The sequence below is a fragment of the Balaenoptera physalus genome, assembly GCF_965194825.1.
Source record: "Balaenoptera physalus genome assembly, chromosome: 16".
Lineage (NCBI taxonomy): Eukaryota > Metazoa > Chordata > Mammalia > Artiodactyla > Balaenopteridae > Balaenoptera > Balaenoptera physalus.
Window position 1 is genome coordinate 64829080 of NC_138898.1, and position 17335 is coordinate 64846414.

Genomic DNA, 17335 nt, shown 5'->3' on the forward strand with positions numbered 1-17335 from the left:
TTATAATAGAATCATCTTTCTTCCACATCCTCATAAACCCCCTCTTTCTCCAGAATCCCCCGCGCCCACGCCACCATCCCGTCCCCACTACATAGGCTGATTTGAACATAGGCCCTATTTTCTACCTGGAGCCTGTGCTTGCTTTGCCTGGATCACATGCCCTGTGGGAGCCCCTCACCCCCATACGGTTAGAGTCTAGCCTTTGGGAAATCCAACCCTACTTACTGACTGAGCCAGGAAAAGAGGAAATGCGGCTGTTCCTCCAGAGTGGATTATGGAGAACCTGGACAAGAATGAACCAAAACAGCCAAGAACGAGGCTCTGCGCCACTGGAAAGTTTAATTGTGGTCGTTTCTTTTAAAATGTATGGGGCTTCCCTGGTGGCGCAGCGGTTGAGAATCTGCCTGCTAATGCAGGGGATGTGGGTTCGAGCCCTGGTCTGGGAAGATCCCACATGCCTCGGAGCAGCTGGGCCCGTGAGCCACAACTACTGAGCCTGCGCGTCTGGAGCCTGTGCTCCGCAACAAGAGAGGCCGCGATGGTGAGAGGCCCGCGCGCCGCGATGAAGAGCCGTCCCCGCACCGCGATGAAGAGTGGCCCCCGCTTGCAGCAACTAGAGAAAGCCCTCGCACGAACCGGAGACCCAACACAACCAAAAATAAATAAATAAATAAATAAATAAAATTAAAATGTATGCAACCTCCCTGGGGTTCTTGACCCCTTTCCTCTCTGGCTGTAGGTTCTTTTAGGCTCTGATTCTTTCTTTCTTTGTGTGGCACGCTTTGTCAGATAGAAGAAAACAGAGAGATATTTGGTCCTCAAATTGCATCTCAATAACGGAGAGCCACTCCCAGGTACACTGTGCCCTTTGAATTCACTCATTCGAGGTTTCATAGTCGCAGTGCGATGACAAATGAAATAGTAAATATAGGTCTGAAAACCTGCTTTGTCTCTAGATCATTTTGACAGGATGCTTTCAAGCCAAACCAAAACCAGATGAAGCCCTCTTAGTTCAAGGCAGCTTTCACGAGCAACTGCTTGTTGGTTTCGCGGGGAGGAGGATGGGTTCCTCCTCCTATGAGAAGCCTCCCCCCACACCGACTAACAGCAGTTATTCAATACACTGTTGGGGGGAGCACAATTTCTAAATCTGATTAATCAAACTGAGGGGATGGGTGCACAGTACAAGTGCATTCTTGGCCTTACAAAAGGATAAAGTGCAGAGACCCTCTGAGATCCTCTGCTGCATTCTATTTATATTATAAATAGAATTTTCACAGGCACTTCTCTACTGCCTGTTGAGAAAGAGGCCAAGAGGGAGAATACCAGCTTTTCTTTGACCTTACAGTAGATCAAAGTAAAGAAAGTATTAAAGTACAGCAGGAAAAGGCGGGGTCAGACTCGCTGTAAAACTTCTGCACGCTGGAAGTGGCGGGGCAGGAGCCATATTCCAGACTAAGATGAACAGTTTTCTCTCTCTTTCTTTCTCTCTCTCTCTCTCTCTCAGGCATGAGGCAGCAAAAATGGGGTCAAACAGTCTCCAGTGGGTGTCTTTTGGCATTGAAATTGCATCATTTTTATGACTACTATCACAGTGATCCTCATGGATTAACCTCTGAAATTCTCTCAGGGTGACCCTCTTACGAGTATTTCAATACACATCTTTATATATCTAGCAGCTATGCAGTTAGATCACTTTGGCGATGGGTATAAATACTTTTGAGAAGGTTCATATCCATACAGTAAAATTAATTCCCTCTCTGTTGCTTTATCATATGAAAATGGCTAGACACATTCAGCAAATTTGGAAGATATGTTTCAGACAGTATGACGTAATACCCAGGTTAAGTGGCATATTTGAAATTTGCACTAGGGGCTCTGCCAGGTGCCTCGAAGAAGCAGAAGTGGGTTCAGACGCAGACCCTCTGAAGTAAGTACAATGATACGTCTGTAGGACAGGCGATTGGGAAGGCATGCTGTCCATACTGAGAAGCTGTGGACACAGGCAGCTGTGGTTTTAAATAAGAGCCCCAAACGGAAAGTCACAAGGGCAAAGGCGGCAAATGAGAGGATTGATTTGCAACAGAGCTGTGTGTGTGCAAACTGCTCCGGGTGAAGCAGCAGCAGAGACGTATTTATTTAACAGCAGCTAGTGATCCTCCCGAGAAATGCCAGGAAAGCCAGCCATCGACAAAACAAATCAGACAAAAGTAAGCAATTAAAGGGTATTATGGGAAGCTTAGGGTACAACTTTAACCCCTGAGATGGAAGTTATAGACCTCAACTACGCTGCTCTCCCAAAATACGTCCCCGATGGGTTCTTTTTCCTATAGAGTGGTGAACATTTATATTAAATGCATGGATCAACCATTTTCCAGGTCTCACTTCTGAAGTTTTTAGTTACAATGCCCTGAAAGATGTTTTTCTTCACAAACTACCATCTGGGTCTGGGAGAACCCTACTGTGACACACCGAGGATGACCACCCACCTCAGTTTGCCCAGAACTGAGGGGTTTCTCAGGATGGGAGACTTTCTGGTACTATTACTGGGATAGTCCCCATCAAACCAGGCTGGCTGGCTGGCTGCCCTAAACTGGAGCAATACAGAACTCTAAAGTGCAACTACAGACATCACCACGGATGCTAGAAGAGCATATTTTGCAGTCTGCCTATAGGGTTTGCCTACCTGAATGGTACAGAAGGACCTTAACACGCTTGAAAATAATAACTCGTAAATAAGTCTCGGGAATGTAATGTACAGCATGGTGATTATAGTTAATAATGCTGTATTGCATATTTGAAAGTTGTTAAAAGAGTAGCTCTTAAAAGTTCTCACCACAAGAAAAAAAACTGTGTGGCTCTGTGTGGGGACAGATGTTAACTAGACTTACTGTGGGGATCACTTCACAATACATACAAATATCAAATCATTATGTGGTACGCCTAAAACGAATATAACATTACATGTCAAGTATACTTCAATTTTAAAAAATATTCAAATTCAAAAATGAAAACAAAAAAGAAAATAAAGGCCCACATGACGTAATGCCTTGGGCTATTTTATAGATACAGCCTCAGACCCCAGGCACTGGTATTCCACACGGGGGTCTTAGCAGCAGAGGTGTCGTGAAGGAATAACAGTTTACACTGGTGATGAGCTTCATTCCATCCAGATCAAACCAGTCCTAATGATCAACCAAACCAGTCCTAATGGCAACCTTTTAAAAAGTCTTCCTAGCATGCTGTCAGATGATGCCAGATGAAAACACTGTGTCATTATTTACAGGAGATGGTGGTGTGTCAGAGCATTTGGATGAAAAGACCATGTTTCCAAATAAATTTGGTAGCTTGCTAGGGCTGCTTTAAAGCACAGCAAAATATATGGCAAGGAAATGCAGAAGAGGAACTAGTCATTTGGGCGAATCATGTAATCAAATACTCAGTTTTTGTCACAGGGCTCTCTTGGCTGTTGTTTTTCCATGTAAGCGTTCAGAATATTCTGAATAAGAGCTGGAAGGTCAAAGAAAGAAAAAACAAAGCCCCTTTCTACTTCTCACATTTCCACTTCCTGCAGGAAAAAGGACAGGGTACTACTGCATGGTCCAGCATGGCGTCAAGTGAGGATAAAGGAAAACAAGCGAGGACATCACTCTCTTACTGCTGCCACCAAGGTCTGTCACAGACCCTGTAATTAACAATCTTGTTTGATCCTCCAAACAACCCAGAAACATAGATACCATCTCCTCTGGCTTCCAGATAAGGAAGCAGACGCTCAGTGAAGTCTACGACCTTGCCCACAGCCAAACAGCTCTTAAATGACACTTAGTCTTTTTTTTTTTTTAATTGGAGTATAATTGCTTTACAATGTTGTGTTAGTTTCTGCTGTACAATGAAGTGAATCAGCTATATGTATACCTATATCCCCTCCCTCTTGGACCTCCCTCCCAACCCCCCATCCCATCCATCTAGGTCATCAAAAAGCACCAAGCTGAGGTTCCTATGCTTTACAGCAGGTTCCCACCAGCTATCTATTTTACTCATGGTAGTGTATTTATGTCAAACCTAATCTCCCAATTCATCCCAGCCTTCCCTTCCCCCGCCCCCCATCATGTCCACATGTCTGTTCTCTACATAAATGACACTTAGTTTTAAACCCAGGTCTCTGTCTTTCCAAAAAGCTTATATGCTTTGAGCACCTGCCATGTGTCAGATACTGTGGTAGGTTCTGGGATACAAATGGATAAATGGCAGAGAACCTGTCTTCAAGAGGTTCACAAGCTGGGAGAAAACACAAGAAGCAGCACCATAACAGTCATTACAATGATGGAGTGCTTATAAGGTGTCAGATACTGTGCGAAATGTTTCCCAGTCAGTATCTGAGTTCATCCTCCCACCTGTTCATGGATACAGCTATCACTTTTCATGTTTTACAGAGTCTGAGGCTTAGACAGTTGAGTAACTAACCCAAAGTCACAGGGTGAATTAGTCACATCTTCTGACTCCAAAACCCAGACTCTTCAAAGGACAGCACATCAGACAAATGCAGAGGATGGTCTGAGCTTAAAACCACATCAGTGAAGCAGACCACCGAGTTTAAGGCAGAAAGAATCACTAAAAAACTGGTACTTCTGAAGAAGTTTTCAAGAAGAAGACAGGCAGTGGAGCTGAATCTCAAAAGAAGGTGTGATGATGAGGACCGCAATGACAGCAGAATAATGAAGACCGAGGGTGATGGGGGGGTGGTTCAGCCACTGTTTATTCAATGCCTGTGTTGTGCCAGCCCTTGTATCAATACGTCCGTCATCTCGCCTCGTCTCCACAACTAGCCTCTAAAGTGGGTACCACTGTCAGCCTCATTTAACAGAGGAGGAGGTCACATGGTCAAGGTCACATGGCCTGTGCTCCCGACCAGCACCTCTGCGGACACAAGGCGGAAGGAACAAGGGAAACTCGCTCCGCCTCCGCATGGGAGAGCCGCGAAGGCATGCTGCAGGGTGGGGTGCAGGATTGAGGCCATTCTGTGATAAGAACACTACAAGGGTGACGAGGCTGAGTATGTGACACAGAGGAGGTGGAACAGGTGGGCAGCGAAGGAGACCGTTTGATGAGGGGCAGCTGCACGAGTCCTGGCGTGAGTGTCTGGGGCTGACAGGACAGAGGGGAAGCAGGGCTATAGGGGGACTGGGCAGGACTGGGCAGGACTGGGAAGGAGCTGGGTGGGGAGGGAAAGATGGCTCAAGATGGCTCAAGGGACTTCCCTGGTGGTCCAGTGGTTAAGACTCCGCACTCCCAATGCAGGGGGCCCGGGTTCGATCCCTGGTCAGAGAACTAGATCCCACACGCCATAACTAAAAGAGCCCACATGCCACAACTAAAGATCCCGTGTGCCGCAACGAAGACCAGGAACAGCCAAGTAAGTAAATAAATAAATAAATATTTTTTTAAAAAAAAGAATGAATTCAAAAAGGTCACATCCGTATGATTGAGGGAACAATGAGAAGGAAGCTCTAAGAAGAGAGCGGGTTCGGTTTTCACATGGTGAAACTGAGGTGGAGTGGAGCACCTGGGGAGGAGCACAGAGCGGAATCTGCCCCCGGGTGGTAACTGGGCAGCACTAGAAGAAGGTGCCGTGGAAGCTTCCATCAGTCAGGTTCTTTGCTGCACACAACTGACTCTGGCTAGTCTGAATAGAGAAGCAATTTATAAAGGATGTCAGGTAGCTGGGAGTCTTACAGAGAGCTGGAGAACCAGGTCTCGAGGCTAAGAAGGCAGCACCTCCAATCACATTCAAAAATGCTTCCAGGGAGAAGCACTGGCCTGGGCACAGACCCTCCCAGGCTGCCCGCTGACACGGCTGATGGTGATGCTGGATGCTAATAATGCTGGGACCCCCCCGCTGCTGCCCCTGAAGGTAGACGCAGCTGCCAACCCCTTCACCGGGACAGATCCTGCCCCCTCTGAGTCAACAGCTGAAGATTCAAAATCTGCTTCAGGGGGGTCTGGGTGGTTGAGACAGGGTCACAAGCCTGAGTCCTAGCTGCACGGGAGGCTGGAAAGAGCATCAGGGTACCTGGCTTCAGTCACAGCAGGTGGTTTCTGCCTCCCTCCAAGACACACACCGGAGGGAAAGTGCAGTTCAAAGGAGTGGAAGGTCAAGACGAAGGACAAATGTCCATTGCAAGTGCCTTGTTCTGTCTTTTCTAAATAATTGATGGTTAAATTTGCCTTTCACGGTAGAAACATTTTCTATGTTTCGGAATGAACAAAGAGTTTAAGATGGCAATGCTAAGATTTTGGACCTGATGGCAACGTTCATCTTCAGAGGAGTCTGGGGGCTGCTGTAATGATATGGTCTGTTTTTCTGCTGTTGGGGGCCCAGTGGCCCCGGGGCAGCAGGCCTGGTCACTGAGAATAACAAAACTGTCTTCTGCTCAGAAGTGCTGCGAAGCTTCCACAGCATGTGCCAAGTGTTTGGAGATCCCTGGATTAGGGACTCTGGGGACTGCTTTTAATTTACCGACAAGTAGAAATTTAAAATGTGACATCTTTGAGTACCGCTGTCCTGGTCTATTAAACAAAGAGGAACAATTCCCATGCCAGTATCATCCTATTAACCTAAAGCTGATAATGCTGAGGTGGCCCAGGGCTGGCAGGATGGCCTCGATTGCGACTAAACAGCACCTGTTTCCACTTACAGAAACATGGCTTCACCCTTACTATAGAGCTGCATCTGAAATACGGAGACAGACCATCTTAGATTTTGTAGTTTTAGCTCCAAAAGCACAGCTAGGGCCGTCATCAGATTCCCCCAAGGAGGGAACACTTGTCCCCCCGCTCCAGCACCTCTCTCCCTAGTTTCATGCAGCCTTGGCCTGTTGGCGGGCAGCAGATAAGAAGTCACCCTAGGACGGCTGTAACTCCTTGAGGGTCCAGTAAAGGGAGTCTAGGCTCTGAGTTACTGAACGGACCTCAGTGCCAGCATCACCTCCCCAGCAGGTGGAGCTGGGCAAGCTGTCTGACCTGACAGTTTGCTCATCTGGAAAAAGGGATAAAAGCACTATTCTTTCATCATAATACAGCTACCTTAGTGGCTCTGCACGACCACGAGCCCTACTCTTTAGAGTAACAAGTTCTTTCCAATTTCTGGTGGCCACTTAGTTGACTTAATGATAAGGAAGGAATCAAGGAAGACTGTTTTTTGAAGTGATTACATAAGAAATAATAGGCGGCTACAGATACTCAACTAAACTTAGTAAACTTGCTCTTTATTTTCCAAAAGTTTGGGTTTTATTTTCAGACAAAAATATTCTTAATAAAAACTGTGAAAAAATGAAGAGTTAAGAATCTTATAAAAAAAAAACAGGCTCTCAGCTATTTGAGATGGCAAACTGGGGTTTGCCTGAAGGTAGGGAGATGGCCCACTCCCCATCTTCTCCCTTCTACCTAGTGACCAGGGACTTTAATTCCCACATTAAAAACACCCTCTCGTTTATTTATACCTTTTTGGGGGGAGGAGGAGTAATACAAAGATATAGTAAATTTGATCTCTTGGGCCACTAGGGATATTATTTAGTAATGGAATAAAAATATTAAAATACAGGGACTTCCCTGGCGGTCCAGTAAGATCCCACAAGCCGTGGGGCACAGCCAAAAAATAAAAATTAAAAATTAAAATATATTAGTTGAGGACTTCCCTGGAGGTGCAGTGGTTAAGAATCGCCTGCCAATGCAGGGGACACGGGTTCGAGCCCTCGTCCAGGAAGATCCCACATGCTGCGGAGCAACTAAGCCCGTGCGCCACAACTACTGAGCCTGCGCTCTAGAGCCCACGAACCACAACTACTGAGCCCACGTGCCACAACTACTAAAGCCCGTGCACCTATAGCCCATGCTCCGCAACAAGAGAAGCCACCGCAAGGAGAAGCCCGCACACCACAACGAAGAGTAGCCCCCGCTCGCCGCAGCTACAGAAAGCCCGTGCGCAGCAACAAAGACCCAATGCAGCCAAAAATAAATAAATAAATAAAATATATTAGTTGACCATATATTAGGACAAAGGCCTAATTTCCACTTTCCTTAATATTAACATTTGGTTCAACAGTCTATTTCTAAGAATTCATCTCACAGAATAACAACAAAAAGTAAAAGTAGGTAAATGAAATGCAGTCTATCCCTACAATTATTCAGACATGAAAGAGGAATGAAGTACTGACACCTGCTACAATACAGATGAACCCTGAAAACACCATGCTCAATGAAAGAAGCCAGTCACAAAGGATCACATAGTATATGATTCCACTTACACAAAATGTCTAGAACAGGCAAATCCATAAACACACAAAGTAGATTAGTGGTTGCCTAGGGCTGGGGATGAGGATGGGGTGGAGGGATATGGAGAGGAGGGGTTAATAGTATGAAACAAGGCTTCTTTTTGGGTTGATGAAAATGTTCTAAAATTGATGGTGGTGGTGTCTGCACAATGCTGTGAATAAACAAAAAGCCACTGAATTACACACCTTAAATGGGTGAATTACATGATATGGGAATTAGATCTCGATAAAGCTTTTATTAAAAACAAAAACAAAAACAAAACCTAACTAGTGGAAGTAATTGTAGTTACTGGATGGTATTAAACGCCAGACAGTGTTCTGAGCACTTTAAGTTTCATGAGAAGCCTACCAAGCAGTATCATCATTATCTGCATTTTACAGATAAGGAAACTCAGCTACTGAGAGATAAGGTAAATTGCCCAAGGTTACCCAGTCAGTAAACAAGGGACCCAGGATGTGAATCTGAGCAAGCTGACTTCAGAGCCACAGCCTTAACAGCTGCTCATGCACACAGAGGTGCACTGGTCACCGCAGAACACAGGGCACAGCATAAATGCCCCCCAGTCAGGGGCAGTTCAAACACATGCTGGTATCTTGTCCACTGAAAAGAGTGACGCATGTCTATACCTCCTGCTACAGAAAGACAACAGAAATGACATAAACAGATGCTGTGTCTTTTTTTCTTCCATTTGTACTTTTTACAAAACACTCTACATGCAAGTGTACATAAGCTTGACAATTTTCTGCCATTTTTCATGAAAAATTAATAACCATGGGTTTCCTCTAAGAAGTAGGTCAGTGGTGGCTGGAACGCTGACTTTTATTTTCCTGAATACCTTTTAGTACTGTTTGATTTGATTTGATTTTTTGAACGATGAGCAGGGCAGAGGCTACCCAATATTACTCCGGTTTCAAGGCAGCCTTTGCTAACCCTCCAATCAGGGCTGCGTCCAGCATCTGCCCACAGCACAACGCACCACGCACCACGCCTGGAATCACTCACTAAGGCTACTGTTTTATTTCATTTATAGAGCTTTTTGCTTCCCTCCTCTCTCCCTAACTGGAAGCTTCCTGAGGACAGGCACTGGGTTTGTTTCTTGCTAAGCAGGGCCAGGCACATAAGCAGACCCTCCACACTTATTTGCTATTATTGATCAGACAAATGAGTAAATGGATTAGGGTCGAATTACCTAACTCCAACTGCCAATAGTCAAGGGCACAAGCAGTGATGATGGAACGGGTGGACATCTGGCTGGAAAACACTAGGGCTAGGGACACAGTGGCACAAGCAGCCTTGAGAGGAACTTAAGAAAATGATTTACTCCTTCAATTAAAAACATTTACTTTCATCTAGTCCCAGAGAATTTATGGAGCCATAATCCTTTCCATCTCAAATCCTTTCCATTATCTTTTCCAAATTAATTGAGGTATGCAAATTCATTTGATCTAAATCTTTGCAAGCATAAACATTACTCATGTGGTGATTTGGCAGCACATAGCTAGCAGATCAAGTTTAATCTGGTTCTACTGGTTTTTAAATTATACATGATATTAAACAAGATTCACTTAACTTTGCATCTAACAGCTACAACTTATTACACTGGCTGCTCCCAGACATTTATAGCAAATCACTGTTGAATCTGTCCTGTGAACCAACTTAGGATACAATTAATAAAATAAACTGTTTGAAATTATAGGAGCTTTTGGTATGATATAAAATTTACTTTAATATTTTTTGGGAAAAAAAAAAAAGATTAAGGAAAGTATATTATCCAAGTGAAATTTCTAAAGCTGCCACCTTACAGATCAATACAAAATCTCTTCACAAGAATATTTATGGATTATGACAGCAGTATTTCACCCAAATAATACATAAAGAAAGGAACAGTACATTTTTTATACAACCCAAATAACATATATTGAAAAGAATCTACCATGGTATTCCAATAAACTTTTTAGGAACTGAAGGGAGTGATAGATACAGAATTCCAAACATGCAGGTGAGTGTCTAAATTCTGGAAGTTACAAAATAGGCATCCTCAGCAGTTTTGGCCTGAAATGTGCTCCCTTTTCTAACCTCTCATTATTTTTTTCATTTCACATTCTGATCACTTGACCAATTAACTGGTAATTGAACTCCTCTGGGATCATGCTCCTTTTTACTATTTCATTTAGTTGCAGATAATAGGCCCATTAAGGAAGTGAAATGTCCCAATTCCAGAAAATGAGTATTTAGAGCAAAAACAACGAAAGGAAAGATGTAACTATTCCAATCAGCTAAGCACAAGCTAGAAAGACGTTGGTTTTGTCTACACCGTATTGGTTTGCCAGGGACTCTGCAAGCTTCTGTAGCATCCCTCTGCCGCCTCCAGGAAACCCCCCAGGATGTGGGGGAGGGTGGAAGTGAGCTCCCTAGCTGTTCTGCTCAGTGGCCTGCACCACTCAGAGGGCTGGCCGGGGTCGCGGAGCAGACTGCCACAGGTTCTTTGCCTAATGGCCTCTACAATCATGGTCTGCTACAAAGTGAAGAAACGGGGATCCAACCTGAGAGAGGTAGTCAGTCCCTAGAACAGGGATGGAAATGCCAATATGACAGCTGTTAGGCTTAGAGAATAATGAGCCAGGAAACAGAGGGCTCTAGGAGAAATTTCTTCAAGACACTGAAACTGATAGAATGCCTAATAGTTTTAAATGTACTGACAGGAGGGACTTCTCTGGTGGCGCAGTGGTTAACAATCCGCCTACCAATGCAGGGGACAGGGGTTCGAGCCCTGGTCCAGGAAGATCCCACATGCCGCGGAACAACTAAGCCCGTGCGCCACAACTACTGAGCCTGCGCTCTAGAGCCCGCGAGCCACAACTTCTGAGCCCGCGTGCCTCAACTACTGAAGCCCGAGTGCCTAGAGCCCGTGCTCCCCAACAATAGAAGCCACCGCAATGAGAAGCCCACGCACCGCAACGAAGAGTAGCCCCCGCTCGCCACTAGAGAAAGCCCGCGCGCAGCAACGAAGACCCAACGCAGCCAAAAATAAATAAATAAAACAAATAAATTTACAAAAGACAATTGTTAACTAGCTCCTGTTACTCAGCTCATTTCTTTTCAGGGAATAATCAGAGGTCCACATTTTCCTAGCTACAATTAAGAAGCGTTTTAGCCTTTAATTCAAAGCAGAGTTTCTGCCATTGAGTTTACACTGTGGGCAATTATAATATCCACACATTGACTATGAAGAGAAAGCTCTGACTAGTCAAACAAGAGCATATCCACATGTGCACATGGATAAGGGCTCATAACCTGGAGTCCACGGGGATCTGTGAACCTAGATGGGGAAAAAGCCTACATTTTCACTGACCTCTAACTGACATTTAGCATTTCCTTCTGCTATGAAGTTAGGCAGAAAGCCACAGAGGTATTCACGCTCCTGTGATTCTGTCCACCAACAGAAATCACGAGGATTTTTCGTATTCCATTACAGTTGTTGCAATACCTCACAACGTTGCTTAAGCTCAAGCACCACTCTGAAAATACAGTAGTTATTAGCCTTGCTGTTAGACTGTATTATATAACAATAGATCAACAAAGAGGCATGCATTTTACTCTATCAAATAAATTTTAAAATATTTTGATAACTGTATTTCAATATAATTGGTTTCTGAGAAACCCCATGCATTTTATTTTATGCATTTAGAAGCATTATTATGAGAGGTGGTCCAGAGGCTTCAGCAAGCTGCCAAAGGGGTCTGGGCACAGAACAAGCTGAGATGCCCAGCAGCGGGCACAGGGCCTCTGCCATGAGGCCACGTGGCAGATGCAGGCGGGGGCGGGAGGGCGATCACCGCTCCCAGCTGTGCTGCTTCAGACCACACACATCATCAGAAACAGTGGCATGGACATACATACACTACCAAACGTAAAACAGATAGCTAGTGGGAAGCAGCCGCATAGCACAGGGAGATCAGCTCCGTGCTTTGTGACCACCTAGAGGGGTAGGGTAGGGAGGGTGGGAGGGAGGGAGACGAAAGAGGGAGGGGATATGGGGATATATGTATATGTATAGCTGATTCACTTCGTTACACAGCAGAAACTAACACACCATTGTAAAGCAATTATACCCCAATAAAGATGTTAAAAAAAAAAGTCACAAGAAAAAAAATTTGTAACTATGTATTGTGACAGAAGGTAACTAGACTTACTGTGATCATTTCACAGTATATACAAATATTGAATCACTATGCTATACACCTGAAACTATTATAATGTTGTATGTCAATTGTATCTCAATAAAAAATCCTCTCTCCATGAACAACAACAACAACAAAAAAGAAACAACTCTGCAAGTAATGCTGGGAGTTCCCTAACTAGTAATATCAGGTAAATTAGTTCAAACCACTTTCAATCAGCCCCAGCAGAAGGGAGGCATTGTTCCTGATCGCCTGGATGCTTCAACAGCGCTTATAATGGATGTGAAGGAGCCCGGGAGCCCGGGGCTGGCTGATTGCTCCGGGTCACCACGGCTCAGCATTCGGCCCGCACACAACCTGCTGGAAGAGCTGAAGACAGCAGCCTGGCCCAGTCCAGGGCCTGGTGATATTTCAACCAAGGCGGGTCACTTTCTTGCACCCACAGAACCCCCCTTTAATGTTTCCGTATGTTAAGCTGTGTGGTAAATTGTCTTTAAATCATGGCATTTCTTGGAGCCTGGAATAGGCACTTGAAAATAACAATGCGGGGCTAATTATACAGCCAAGGAATTGAACATGAGTTAAGTGAGCTTCTTTTAAAAACAACGACAACAACAGGAACAAATCCTGTTAATAGGGACAAAAGGGTTTCCGTTCAGCGGAAACTTTCTGAGTGCCTAGGGTGCGGTGGGCAGTGCAGGCAGAGACGCGCGCGCGGCACAGAAGAGACGGTACAGAAGGGAAGTGCGGCCCGCCCCTGACAGGGGTCCTCCTGGGAACTGCAGAGCGGACTGCCTGGCGTTCACTCCCTCCAAGCGCCAGAGCAGGTCCCGACCCAGCCAACCCATTTTGACCTCAAGCCTAAAGAAAAGCTGACCTGAGTACACAAGAGGAACCTCTGCTAGCGGCACTGTTTAGATCATCACTCCTAGTGATGGTGAGGAGAGAGGACTAGCCAATTAGGAGATTCCAACCCACGGAACTCACCGCAGTTATTAAAAGCCTGACATAAACCTCTGCGTATCAGCGTAAAAGGGTTCTCCAGATGGATGCAAGGGGAAAAAGCGAGGCACAGAGCAGTGTGCACGGAATGATGACATTTATGTAAGACCAGCTTGCTCACCAACACACATACTTTTAACTATGGTGACCCCAAGGGGTGGACCTGGTTGGGGGTTACAGCTTATTCTAGATACAGATTTTAAATCTTTATAAAGAGAACGTATTCACATATTACTTGTATAATTTAAAAATCTAATAAAATAACAAAACAGATCCATAGCTACACGAGTTTGAATCCTACAAAAGATAAGAATGACAAAAAAATAATAATTTCATGTTCCCATGTGTCCCTATTCCTTATTTCTAGGTCAAGCGCAGGTTTTGATCTGTTTTATTCACTTATGTAGCACAGGCATCTGGAACAGTGCCTGGCTCAGAGTAAGCACTCAACAGATTTGTTAAATAAATGAATTGATTACTCATCTAATCCAGAAATTTGTACCGGGGGCCTACCATGTGCCAGCTACTTGCTAAGGACCCCGGGAAACATACAGTGATTCACTTGACCTGCATTCATTTACACCGTTCACATGCCCACAGTGTTGGGCGTTTGATGTAAATACACACCAACACAGATACACACACTCGCTGCCCTTTAGGAACTTAGAATTCAGCTTGGGGGAAGGTGAATCGTAGAGGCTGGAGGGCGGACATAAGGCCTTTTCCTGGCCACAGCCTTAATCCTGGCTTTGGTTTTCAAAAGCGTGCCTCTGAGGCTTTGCTCATCATAGTCTGTCTTGTACCAGAATTACATTCACATGTTCGTGCCTGCCCAGCTGGGGAAAAATAAACACCAACCTTCCTGGATTGTGTGAACACAGAAGGACAAATGGCTTATTCTCTGCCTCAAGCCCAGCACACCAAAGCATTCCACCTTGCTTTATTTCCCAATTCTACCCATTCATCATAGAATTAGAAATCTAAGTGGGGAAGGAGTCTTGATGGCCATTTAGCCAGGGCTACGCTTATCTGGACCTTGGCCTAGCCCTTCACATCTAATTTAAGGTGAGGGGCTACCAAACTAGATGAGATAGAACCTCTCAGGTCTCGCTTGGGTCTTGCAGGAAAACCACAATTCAGCAGTTCTGCTTTACATTCCCAGAGTGTCTCCCATCCTAAACACCATGCCGCTAATCCCCTTACTCTCCAGCCTTTTGCAGCCATATCTACAGAAGCCCAGTCCTTCTCTACCTTGAAGTGAAGAGTTTTCCACCTAAGTGGATTAGTCTGCACTTATCTGTGGCAAACATCACCTTTGTGTACATACCCTCTCTTTCAATTTGTCAGAATGATTTCTGAACGCAACTCCATTTTCATATTCAGTCACTTTGGTCCCAACAGGAATGGTCCCCAAAATTCAAGTATAAGATGCCTGGGAACATTTTTAACTTTGAAACTAAAATGTGGCCACTGTGCAATGGGTGTACAGAAGTGAACTTGGGGGTGTGACATTAAATGGGAAGGAAGGAAGAGCCTTCTGCCTCTAGTGATGAAAGGTTTCTCCATCTATAAATTCCAAATGATCCACACTGAAGATTCATGTGTTCTTATCCAAAATGCTTTGGGCCAGATCTGGTTTGAAATCTGGAGTTTTTCAAACTGAAAAATAGCAATACCAGGCAGAGGGCACATATTAAATAATGCCTCCAGCTGGGTCTCAGGCACCACCCCGTCACGGAACACGGTAATATTTCACTAGGAAAATATATGAATGTTCTAAGTAGGATAAATAGAGACTATAAATAGCTTCACGTCAGTTCAGGTCAGTTTTGCTGCCAACTGAGTTAGTTTCGAACTTAAGCAAAAAATGCGTAGTGTTCAGAGCTTTGTGAACTTTGGAATGGCAGATAAGAGATCATGCACACAGATAGGACCCAAAGAACCAGTGCTGGCCCTCCTGACCTTTCTGCATAAAGATACTTTTAAAGCATGTAGGTGTGGCTGCTTTCCTGAATACTTCTGTCAGGTTCTGTTTGGGAAGCCCTGCATAGCAGGGGTCATTCGGCTTTTGTTATTCAAACTGTTGTTTAGAAAGCAAAATAAAAACCTACAAACTTAAAGCATTTCCCTTTGAAGCTGAGCACGGTAAGTCTAAAGCAAAGGTAGCCCTCTTGCTAAACACCATTATCTTTAAGAGCTAAAGTGAATTTTCACAAACCACTTGCATACACACAAAATGGTACATAATACACTGAAAAGCCAAACACCCAGGGCACTGTGCATATCAGTCTATTAAGTGCTTCTCAGACTTAATTGTCCATAAGATTCGCCTGCGGATCTTGTTGGAATGCTGATTCTGTCTCATTAGGTCTGGGTGGGACAGAAATCCTACATTTCAAACAAGCTCCTGGATACAGCTCTGAGGACCAGCCTTTGAGTAGCAAGGCTGCAGCAGAAGTGCATTCAGTTTGGAAACAGACAGACCTGAGTAAGATCCTGACTCCACCACTTACAAGCTAAGTGACCCTGGGAAAATGGAAATAACAATGACACTTTTTCAAGCCCATAATGAGTGAGCTAGCAGAACAGTTCCTGGCACATAACAGACCCTGAATTCATCCTTTGCCAATCTGTGGTTGGCTGAATAATGGTCCCCCAAAGATGTCCACATCCCAGTCCCCCAAATCTATGAATATGTTACCTTACAAGGCAAAAGGGAATTTGCAGATGCGATAAAGTTAAGGATTTTGAGATGAAGAGATTATCCTGGGCTACGTGAACAGGACAACATGATCACAAGGGTGTTGATAAGAGGGAAGCAGGAGGATAGGAGTAAGAGAATATGAGAGGGTGAATCAAAGGTCAGTGAGGAGAGAAGATGCTATGTTGCTGGCTTTGAAGACAGAGGAAGGGGCCTTGACCCAGGACATGTGCGCAGCCTCTAGAAGCTGGAACCTCCCAGAAAGGATGCGGCCCTGCACACCCATTTTATACTCTGTCCTCCAGAACTATAAGAGAATTAATGTGTTGTTTTAGACCACTAAGTCTATAGTAATTGTTTACAGCAGCCATAGGGAACTAATACACCACCTATTGAAATAATGCTAATGCAGGCTTGCCTCACTTTACGTAACAGAGGACTTCCTGGGGCTGAATCAACTGAAACATCATGTAACAGCTGCCCCAGTGGAGGTCAGTAAACACAGAACTCTTCAAGGAGACTTTGTATCAAGGGAAGAATTCCTCCCGCTTTATCTGTTTTGTTTGGTTATAGCCCTTGCTACCAAACAGGGACAGACACACCAACCCGTTCCAAAGGCTAAAGGGACTCTCCTGCACTCTAGTTGTATCATCACATTCCAGCTTCTCATGTAATTTTCGAAACCTAATAAGGCTCCTGGGGACAGCATCAGTGGGTCGATGCCTCAACGTCAGGAGGACTGAAGAAAGTCATCCTGGGCTCAAGAGTGAAGGATTGAAAATCAATGGTCTCAATATTTGTACAAGTCTTCATTTGCTACTTATAATGCGGTTTATCCCACAGAGAAGCTTTATAAAATAAGAAAATATCAAGATAACCCAAAACACGCCTGCAGAATGAAAACTGCATATGTTTCAAAACTAAATGGGCCTTGTCCTGCATTTCTTAGGCTTTTTCCTGCAGGCCTTGGCACCAATGGCACCCCTTAACCATCCAGGGTTTTACACTTCCCTTACCAGACTCTAAGCTCCGTGGAAGGGCTGGTCTCTCATTTCTAACTATCGTATCCACAGCATCTGTAACTGACACTTAGTCTGCACACAATAAATGTTTGTAGATG

General features: G+C 44.7%; 1 protein-coding gene and 1 long non-coding RNA gene across 5 annotated transcripts in view; one reads left to right on the forward strand and one right to left on the reverse strand.

The window, feature by feature from the left end:
- CPPED1 (calcineurin like phosphoesterase domain containing 1) overlaps positions 1 to 17335 on the reverse strand; it is a 188702-nt gene that overhangs the window by 149847 nt on the left and 21520 nt on the right. The gene's annotated exons all lie outside the window — the stretch shown is intronic.
- LOC309645106 overlaps positions 1 to 17335 on the forward strand; it is a 52192-nt gene that overhangs the window by 16868 nt on the left and 17989 nt on the right. The window lies entirely within an intron of this gene.